We start from the raw sequence: 9569 nt of genomic DNA, 5'->3' as shown, positions 1-9569 counted from the left end.
GAGAGAGAGAGAGAGAGAGAGAGAGAGAGAGAGAGAGAGAGAGAGAGAGATTTTTCTCAAAGAACCAGCCCCTGGTTTTGTATAGGTCTTTTTGTTTCTACTTGGTTGATTTCATCCCTGCATTCGATTATTTCCTGACATCTACTCCTCTTGGGTATATATGCTTCTTTTTGTTCTAGAGGTTTCAGGTGTGTTGTTATGTGTCAGGAGCCATAATGGGACAAGCTCATAATTAGCAGTTGATCATCCTGAAGTGCTTGCCTTGGATTATTATATAATCTGAGACAAATGTTCCCCATTCAGCAAGGCTGTGGCGGACATACTTTCGAAAAGATCCTGCTATTAATATGCTTTTCCTATTATCATTATTATTAAACATATGTAATAATCACTAAGCAATAGCACATCCCTTTGGAGCAGATCTCTTTAGACCCAAAAAGATATAATGTTTTGTAGAGATGCTATATAGACAAAAAGACTACTTCTTAAGTCTTAATGATAATCCTATCAGAATTCCTAAAATTATATCAATGATTATTTAGCTCTTTTTATAGTGGGACTGGTATTAGTCTGATAGTCAAAAGTGCTATGAGAACTCTGCCAGTCTCCCAAGTGTCATCAGTTGACAGCCCTTAGATAGTAACCAGAGTCTCTCCTGCTCAGAGCACATTCCAAGGTGGTTGTAAAACAATTAACCAAAGGCCACGAAAAGGGAACTCAAGATTTGTTATAGGTGCTAGGACAGAAGAGAAAATATTTCTTGGGTTTATCTATACAAAACTTCACTAATTTCTTAGTTATAGTTTTAAACCTTCAGTGAACCTGTGGAGCTAGACAGGTGATTGATGTTTAGCCAGATAATTACTCCTAATGGACATACATGTAAACTTTATCTGTTGTAAACTTCTGTTTCAATTTTTTTTTTTATAGAAAGATTTTCTTTATTAATGACCCCAACCGTATTTCTTTAGATACAGGAGTTCTGAACTCAAATACTTAGAAGAAAACAAGTTAAGATTGCATTACCTGCAATTCATTACCAGTAACATATTGCAAAGCAAACAGCTTGGAAAAGGAAGGGGAGTGAGGGAGGAAAAATAAAAGGGAATTAAGTTTTTTTTAATTCTTAGGAACTATCAAGTCCTTGCAAGCACAGCTCGTTCTGCAGGTTATTTGCCAAACTCGTACAAAATGGAACCCAAACGGAGAATCCCTTAAGAACCTGGAGAAGGTGCAACATGAAGGGCTACGATTATCCAGTAGCAAGCAGTCCAGCCTTTGGTCAACAGCGCTTCCTCCTCAGTTCCCAAGAGTTAGCGGGATGAAAAAGTCTTCCCCGTGATTGTTTTCATTTCTTTTTTCTCGGCATCTGGGCGTGCACGGTTGAGCACCTTAAGGAAGTCAGACGTTTTTGCTCGCATACGTGTATGAATATAGGCCTTAGAGCACTTAATGTGGTAGTGCAGATAGTCCCGGAACGTGTGGATCAGGTTGATGGTGTTGTCTCGAGCAGTGGCATTGGTGTGGCGAGGGAACAGCACAAAGGTGATGTAGCCAATGTTGTCACCCACGGCAGCATCTGTGTCTTTCAGCTCTAGAGGAGGTTCCCTGTGGCTAAAAAGGACCTGGGGGGCTCTGTGGCTGGCTCTTCGTCCTTCTTTGAACTCCTGCATGAACACCTTTCCGATGACCACATCGTCGTCATCCTTAAAAACCGTGCTGAAGACTACTGTGACTCTGTCTTTTTTAGATTCCACATACATGGTCTCATCATCCCTATAATGGATAACTGCTCTGTTCTCTCCTTTGCCCTCTTCTTGGAATTGGAAGTATTTCTCAAACACAGAGGCAAAACAGTTTCGCTTTAACATGCCAGCCTGATGCACAACAGAATCCTTGGATGCGGGCAGATTTTCCAGGTCGTATAGCAAAGAAACATTGTATCCTGATTCTGGGTTTACCAAGAAACTCCCGTATACTCTCTTTAATAACTCGTCAGCTCCGTGTGCCTGAAGCTCCTTGTAGAATTTCTAAGAAATACTGACCATCACTTTTGTTTTGTCTCCATTAGGATTTGAAATATGATAAAGGACGCCATCAAAATCTGCAAATGTTACTTCTATAGCTTCTGGTTTGTTTCCGGCGGCCGCGTTCTCGAACTTGAGCGCGAGCGTCTCCTCGATGATGCGGTTGTTCACCTCTAGCAGGATCATGGCGGCGGCTGGCCCCCGAAGCTTCAACCCGCCTGCTGAGCCGCCGCCGCCTCCGCCACCGCCTTACCAAGGATCCCGGTCCCCGCCCAGCCCCCGGCTCCAGCCGGCCACTTCCGCTCTCACACCCACTTCCGCTCGCCGCCCGGACGCGCGGCCCCGTGGCGCCATTTCCGCTTCGACCTCGCGCGTGCACACGCCGGCAAGCGCGTCCCTTCTGTTTCAATTTATGATTTGAATTTTGGTGTGAACTTGTGATGAACTTTGTAACATGTGATCAGGTACTCTGAATGATGTATAAGACAAAGGGACATTTGTTAGCGGCTCACTTCCCCCCTCCCCTTTCCTCTTTCTCCCTTCTTCTTTCTTCCCTGCTTAGATTCTCAGATTCTCTCCACTTAGAATTTTTCCTTCGTTAGAACTTTTTCCCTTTCTTCACTTTGTCTCTTAGCTAGCTTTCATAGGAAACTTTTTACACGTAGTAATAAACTACAATAACTTCTTTAAGTGTCTTTTCTTCCTGTGACCTCAAACCAACGGACCTAAGTTAGAGTGTGGCAGAGCCTACAGAGAGAGTACTAAGGATATTTGCCTAATTCTCTGCTGTCCCTTAGCTGAGGTGTTAAGTGCAAGAAACTGCAGTTTCTGGACAGAGGATACCAGAGGGCAGACCAGCTACAGTAGCCTCACTCTAGGTCTTACCCACTCCTGATGCTCTTCCCATCCCCCTCGGCTGCCTCAAGAAGAACCGACCAGAGAAGAAAGAAGAAGCAGCTTCTTTTCCCACCAAGCCGGTGATGGCTCCTAGCAGTTATGTTGTTAGTATATGCTCTCTCCAGTTAATTTTTGGAGGCACTCAGAGCTATGTGTTTTTCCCTTAGCACTGCTTTCATTGTGTCCCATAAGTTTGGGTGCTGTGCCTTCATTTTCATTAAATTCTAAAAAGTCTTTAATTTGTTTATTTCATCCTTGACCAAGTTATCATTGAGTAGGGCATTGTTCAGCTTCTATGTGTATGTCGATTTTCTGTTGTTTTTGTTGTTATCAAAGACCCAGCCTTAGTCTGTGGTGATCTGATAGGATGCATGGGATTATTTCAATTTTCTTGTATCTGTTAAGGATGGTTTTGTGATCGATTATATAGTCAAATTTGAAGAAAGTACCATGAGGTGTAGAGAAGAAGGTACATTCTTTTGATTTGGGATGAAATTTCTATAGATATTTGTTAAAACCATTTGGTCCATCACTTCTGTTCGTTTTACTGTGTTTTGGTTTAGTTTCTGTTTCCATGATCTGTCCATTGATGAGAGTGAGGTGTTGAAGTCTCCCACTATTATTGTGTGAGGTGAAATGTGTGCTTTGAGCTTTTGTAAAGTCTCTTTTATGTATGTGGGTGCCCTTGCATTTGGAGCACAGATGTTCAGAATTGAAAATTCTTCTCAGATTTTTCCTTTGATGGGTATGAAGTGTTCTTCCTTATCTTTTTCATAACTTGTTGTTGAAAGTTGATTTTATTTGATATTAGATTGGCTACCCCAGCTTATTTCTTGGGATCATTTGCTTGGAAATTTGTTTTCCAGTCCCTTACCCTGAAGTAGTATCTGTCTTTGACACTGAGGTGTGTTTCCTGTATGCAGCAAAATACTGGGTCCTGTTTATGTATCCAGTCTGTTTATCTATGTCTTTTTATTGGGGAATTGAGTCCATTGATGTTAGGAGAATTAAAGACCAGTGACTGTTTCCCCTGTTATTTTTGTTGTTAGAGGTGGAATTATGTTTGTGTGGCTATCTTCTTTTAGGTTTGTTGAAAAGAAGATTACTTCTTGTTTTTTCTAGGGTATACTTGCCCTGCTTGTGTTGGAACTTTCCTTTTATCATTCTTTATAGCACTGAATATGTGGAAAGATATTGTGTAAATTTGGTTTTGTCATAGAATATCTTGGGTTCTCCATCTATGGTAATTGAGAATTTTGAGAAGGAGCCTGGGCTGACATTTGTGTTCTCTTAGGGTCTGCATGACATCTGCCCAGGATCTTCTAACTGTCGTAGTCTCTGTTGAGAAGTCTAGTGTAATTCTTATAAATATTCCTTTATATGTTACTTGACCTTTTTCCCTTACTGCTTTTTTTACTGGATATTTTATTTACATTTCATATGTTATCCCCTTACCCCATCACCCCCACTCAGGAAGCCCCTATCCCCTCACCCCTCCTCCTGTTTCTCTGTGGATGTACTCATCGCTACTCCCCTGCTCCCACCTCCCCACCCTCAAATTACCACACACTGTGGCGTCAAGCCTTCATGAGACCAAGGATCTCTTCTCCCACCTATGCCCGACAGGCCCCCCCCACCCTTACATATACAGCTGAAGCCATGGATCCCTCCCTAAGTGCTCCCAGGCTAGTGGTTTAGACCCTGGGAGGTCTGGTTGGTTGGTATTGTTGCTCTCCTCATGGGGCTGCAAACCCTTTCAGGTCCAACATTCTTCACTCTAACTCCTCCATTGGGAACCCCATGATCAGTTCAATGGTTAGCTGTGAGAATCTGCCTCTGAATATGTCAGACTCTTGCAGACCTCTAAAGAGACATCTATATCAGGCTCTTATCAGCATGCACTTCCTGACTTCCACATCAGCATCTACCTTTGGTAACTGCACATGGGATGGATACCCAGGTAGAATGGTTTCCAGACAGACCCTGCTTCAGCTTCTGTCCCTCAATTTGTCTCCATATTTGCTCCCTTGAGTATTTTGTTGCTCCTTCTAAGAAGGACAAAAGCACCCCCACTTGATCTTTCTTCTTCATGAGCTTCATGTGGTCTGTGAGTTGAATCTTGGGCATTTCAAGGTTCTGGGCTAATATCCAATAATCAGTGAGTGAGTGCCATGTGTGTTATTTTGTGATTGGGCTACCTCACTCAGGATGATATTTTCTAGTTGCATCCATTTACCTAAGAATTTCTCGAATTCATTGTTTTTAATAGCTGAGTAATACTCCATTGTGTAAATGTACCACATTTTTTTGTATCCATTCCTCAGTTGAGGGACATCTTGGTTCTTTCCAGCTTCTGGCTATTATAAACAAGGCTGCTATGAACATAGTTGAGCATATGTCATTGTTATATGTTAAAGCATCTTCTAGGTATATGCCTAGGAGTCCTATAGCTGGGTCCTCAGATAATGTTATGTCCAATTTTCTGAGGAACTGCCAGACTGATTTTCAAAGTGGTTGCACCATCTTGCAGCCCCACCAACAATGGAGGAGTGTTCCTCTTTCTCCACACCATCACCAGCATCTACCATCACCTGAGTTTTTAATCTTAGCCATTCTGACTGGTGTGAGATGGAATCTTAGGGTTGATTTGATTTGCATTTCCCTGATGACTAAGGTTGCTGAACATTTCTTTTAGGTGCTTCTCGGCCATTCGAGTTTCCTCAGTTGAAAATTCTTTGTTAAGCTCTAAACCCCATTTTTTTTGATAGGGTTATTTGGTTGTCTGGAGTCTAATTTCTTGAGTTCTTTGTATGTATTGGATATTAGCCCTCTATCAGATGTAGGATTGGTAAAGATCTTTTCCCAATTTGTTGGTTGTCATTTTGTCCTATTGACAGTGTCCTTTGCCTTACAGAAACTTTGCAATTTTATGAAGTCCCATTTGTCAATTCTTGATCTTAGAGCATAAGCCACTGGTGTTCTGTTCAGGAACTTTTACCCTGTGCCCAAGTATTCAAGGTTCTTCCCCACTTACTCTTCTATTAGTTTCCGTATATCTGGTTTTATGTGGAGGTCCTTTATCCACTTGGACTTGAGCTTTTTACAAGGAGATAAGAATGGATCGATTTGCATTCTTCTACATGTCCTCCAGTTGAACCAGTACCATTTGTTGAAAATGCTGACCTTTTTCCATTGTACAGTTTTAGCTCCTCTGTGAAAGATCAAGTGACCATAGGAGAGTGGGTTCATTTCTGGGTCTTCAATTCTATTCCATTGATCTTCCTGCCAATACCAGGTAGTTTTTATCACTATTGCTCTGTAGTACAGCTTGAGGTCAGGGATGTTGATTCCTCCAGAAGTTCTTGTATTGTTGAGAATAGTTTTTGCTATCGTGGGTTTTTTGTTATTCCAAATGAATTTGAGAATTTCCTTTTCTAACTCTGTGAAGAATTGAGTTGAGATTTTAATGGGGATTGCATTGAATCTGTAGATTGCTTTTGGCAAGATGGCCATTTTTATTATATTAATCCAGCCAATCCATGAGCATGGGAGATCTTTCCATCTTCTGAGATCTGCTTTGATTTTTTTCTTTAGGGACTTAAAGTTCTTGTCATACAGGTCTTTCACTTGCTTGGTTAGATTCACACCAAGGTATTTTATATTATTTGTGACTATTGTGAAGGGTGTCATTTCCCTAATTTCTTTTTGAGCCTGTTTATCTTTCATGTAGAGGAAGGTTACTGATTTGTTTGAGTTGATTTTATAACCAGCCACTTTGTTGAAGTTGTTTATCAGGTTTAGGAATTCTCTGGTGGAGGTTTGGGCTCACTTAAGTATACTTTCATTTCATCTGCAAATAGTGATATTCTGACTTCTTCCTTTCCTATTTGTATCCCTTTGACTTCTTTTTGTTGTCTAATTGCTCTGGCTAGGACTTCTATATTGAATAGGTACAGGGAGAGTGGGCAGCCTTGTCTAGTCCCTGATCTTAGTGGGATTGCTTCAAGTTTCTCTCCATTTAGTTTGATCTTGGCTACTGGTTTGCTGTATATTGCTTTTACTATGTTTAGGTATTGTCCTTTGTGGGACTGCGTAAGGGTATCCTGGGTCATGGTGGAGCAGGTGTCTAGAACCTCGAGACTCTGTAGATTCTGAGTGAGATGCTGCGTGAGGACTGGCAGGAGTTTGGCGCCCCCAGAATCCAGGATCTTGAAAAGCAGTCATGTTCTCCATAGAATTACATAGGCCAGGCTATAGGCCTCAGGCCCTAGGGATTTACATACTAATGAAGGCCAGAGGGCAGAGCAAATCAAACATGCCTCTCCCAGATCTTCCCCCAATCCTCCCCCTTTCTCCCTTCCTATGTAACTCAGGACTGCCCTGAGTTCTAGGGGGTACGCCTAGATCCATTTATTATCCACCATGACAATAAACCTTTTTGGAACCAAGGACTTCCTCGTGTTATTGGGGCCTGTCATCGCCAAGGCCTCCAGGCCACTGGAACTATAGAGTTCCCCCTGAATATGGGACCCGCCACAGTGGTGGAAACCCCTCTGGGGCCCCACCGTTGAGGCAGCCTTTAAATTTTCAACACAATCCTTGAGTTCCTGATATTTCCAAGACTTTTATCATGAAGGGATGTTGAATTTTGTCAAATGCTTTCTCAGCATCTAATGAAATGATCATATGTTTTTTTTTGAGTTTGTTTATATAGTGGATTGCATTGATGGATTTCTGAATATTGAACCATCCCTGTATTTCTGGGAGAAAACCTACTTGATCCTGATTGATGATTGTTTTGATGTGGTCTTAGATTCTCTTTGCTAGAATTTTATTGAGCATTTTTGCATCAATGTTCATAAGGGAGATTGGTCTGAAGTTCTCTTCCTTTGTCGGGTCCTTGTGGGGTTTGGGTATGAGTGTAATTGTAGCTTCATAGAACGAATTGGGTAGTGTTCCTTCTGTCTCTATTTTGTCGAATAGTTTGAAGAGAATTGGTATTAGGTCTTCCTTGAAGTTCTGATAGAATTCTGCAATAAAACCATCTGGTCCTGGGCTTGTTTTGATGGGGAGACTTTTAATGACTGCTGCTATTTCCTTAGGGGTTATGGGACTGCTTAGATGGTTTATCTGCTCCTGATTTAACTTTGGTACCTGATATCTGTCTAGGAAGTTGTCCATTTCATCCAAGGTTTCCAGATTTTTTGAGTATAGCCCTTTGTAGGAGGATCTGATGATCTTTTGAATTTCCTCAGTCTTTCTTTTCAGTTCTGATTTTATTAATTTGGATACTGTTTCTGTGCCCTCTGGTTAATCTGGCTAACGGTTTATCTATCTTGTTGATTTTCTCAAAGAACCAGCTCCTGTTTTTTTTGAGTCTTTGTATCATTCTTTCCATTTCTACTTGGTTGATTTCAGCCCTGAGTTTGATTATTTCCTGCCTTCTACTCCTCCTGGGTGTATTTGCTTCTTTTTGTTCTAGAGCTTTCGGGTGTGCTGTCAAGTTGTTAGTGTATGCTCTCTCTGGTTTCTTTTTGTAGGCACTTAAGGTTATGAGTTTTCCTCTTAGTACTGCCTTCATCTAGTCCCACAAGATTTGGTATGATGTGTCCTTATTTTCATTATATTCTAAAAAGTTTTTAATTTCTTTCTTTATTTCTTCTTTGACCAAGACATCATTGAATAGAAAGTTGTTCAGTTTCTATGTTCATTGGGTTTTTCATTGGGTTTGTCATTAGTAAAGATCAGCCTTAGTCCATTGTGATCTGATAAAATGCAAGGGATCATTTCAATCTTTTTGTATCTGTAGAGGCCTGTTTTGTGACCAATTATGTGGTCTATTTTGGAGAAGTTATCATGAGTTGCTTAGACAAAGGTATATTCTTCTGTTTTAGGATGTTCTATAGATATCTGTTAAGTCCACTTGGTTCATAACTTCTGTTAATTTCAAAGTATCTCGGTTTAGTTTCTGTTTCCATGATATATCCATTGCTGAGAGTGGGGTGTTAAAATCCCACAGTATTATTGTGTGATGTGTAATGTGTGTTTAGAGCTTTAGTAAAGTTTTTTTAATGTATGTAGGTGCCGTTGCGTTTAGAGTGTAGATGTTCAGAATTGGGAGTTCACCTTGGTAGATTTTTCCTTTGATGAGTATGAAGTGTCCTTCCTTTTTTTTTTCTTTTTGATTACTTTTGATTGAAAGTCAATTTTATTTGATATTAGAATGGCTACTCCAGCTTGTTTCTTGGAACCATTTGCTTGGAAAATTGTTCTCCATTCTTTTACTCTGAGGTAGTGTCTGTCTTTGTCACTGAGGTGCGTTTCCTGTATGCAGCCAAATTCTGAGTCCTGTTTGTATATCCAGTCTGATAGTCTGTGTCTTTATATTGGGGAATTGAGTCCATTGATGTTAAGAGTTATTAAGGAAAAATGATTGTGGCTTCCTGTTATTTTTGTTATTAGAGGTAGAGCTATGTTTGTTTAGCTGTCTTCTTTTGTGGTTGTTGGAAGATTACTTCCTTGCTTTTTCTAGGTTGTAGTTTCCCTCCTTGTGTTGGCGTTTTCCATCAATTATCCTTGAAGTGCTGGGTTTGTGGGAAGATATTGTGCATATTTGGTTTTGTCATGGAATATGTTGATTTCTCC

General features: G+C 40.7%; 1 pseudogene and 1 gene segment (V, D, J or C); one reads left to right on the top strand and one right to left on the bottom strand.

Moving 5' to 3' along the window:
- Positions 1-9569, top strand: part of LOC114634288 — a 153807-nt gene that overhangs the window by 75061 nt on the left and 69177 nt on the right.
- Positions 927-2245, bottom strand: LOC114634292 (annotated as a pseudogene).

This window comes from Grammomys surdaster, unplaced genomic scaffold (genome assembly GCF_004785775.1).
Source record: "Grammomys surdaster isolate TR1022 unplaced genomic scaffold, NIH_TR_1.0 931, whole genome shotgun sequence".
Lineage (NCBI taxonomy): Eukaryota > Metazoa > Chordata > Mammalia > Rodentia > Muridae > Grammomys > Grammomys surdaster.
Note: the sequence above shows the minus strand (reverse complement) of the source record. Positions and strands in the feature narration are given on the sequence as shown.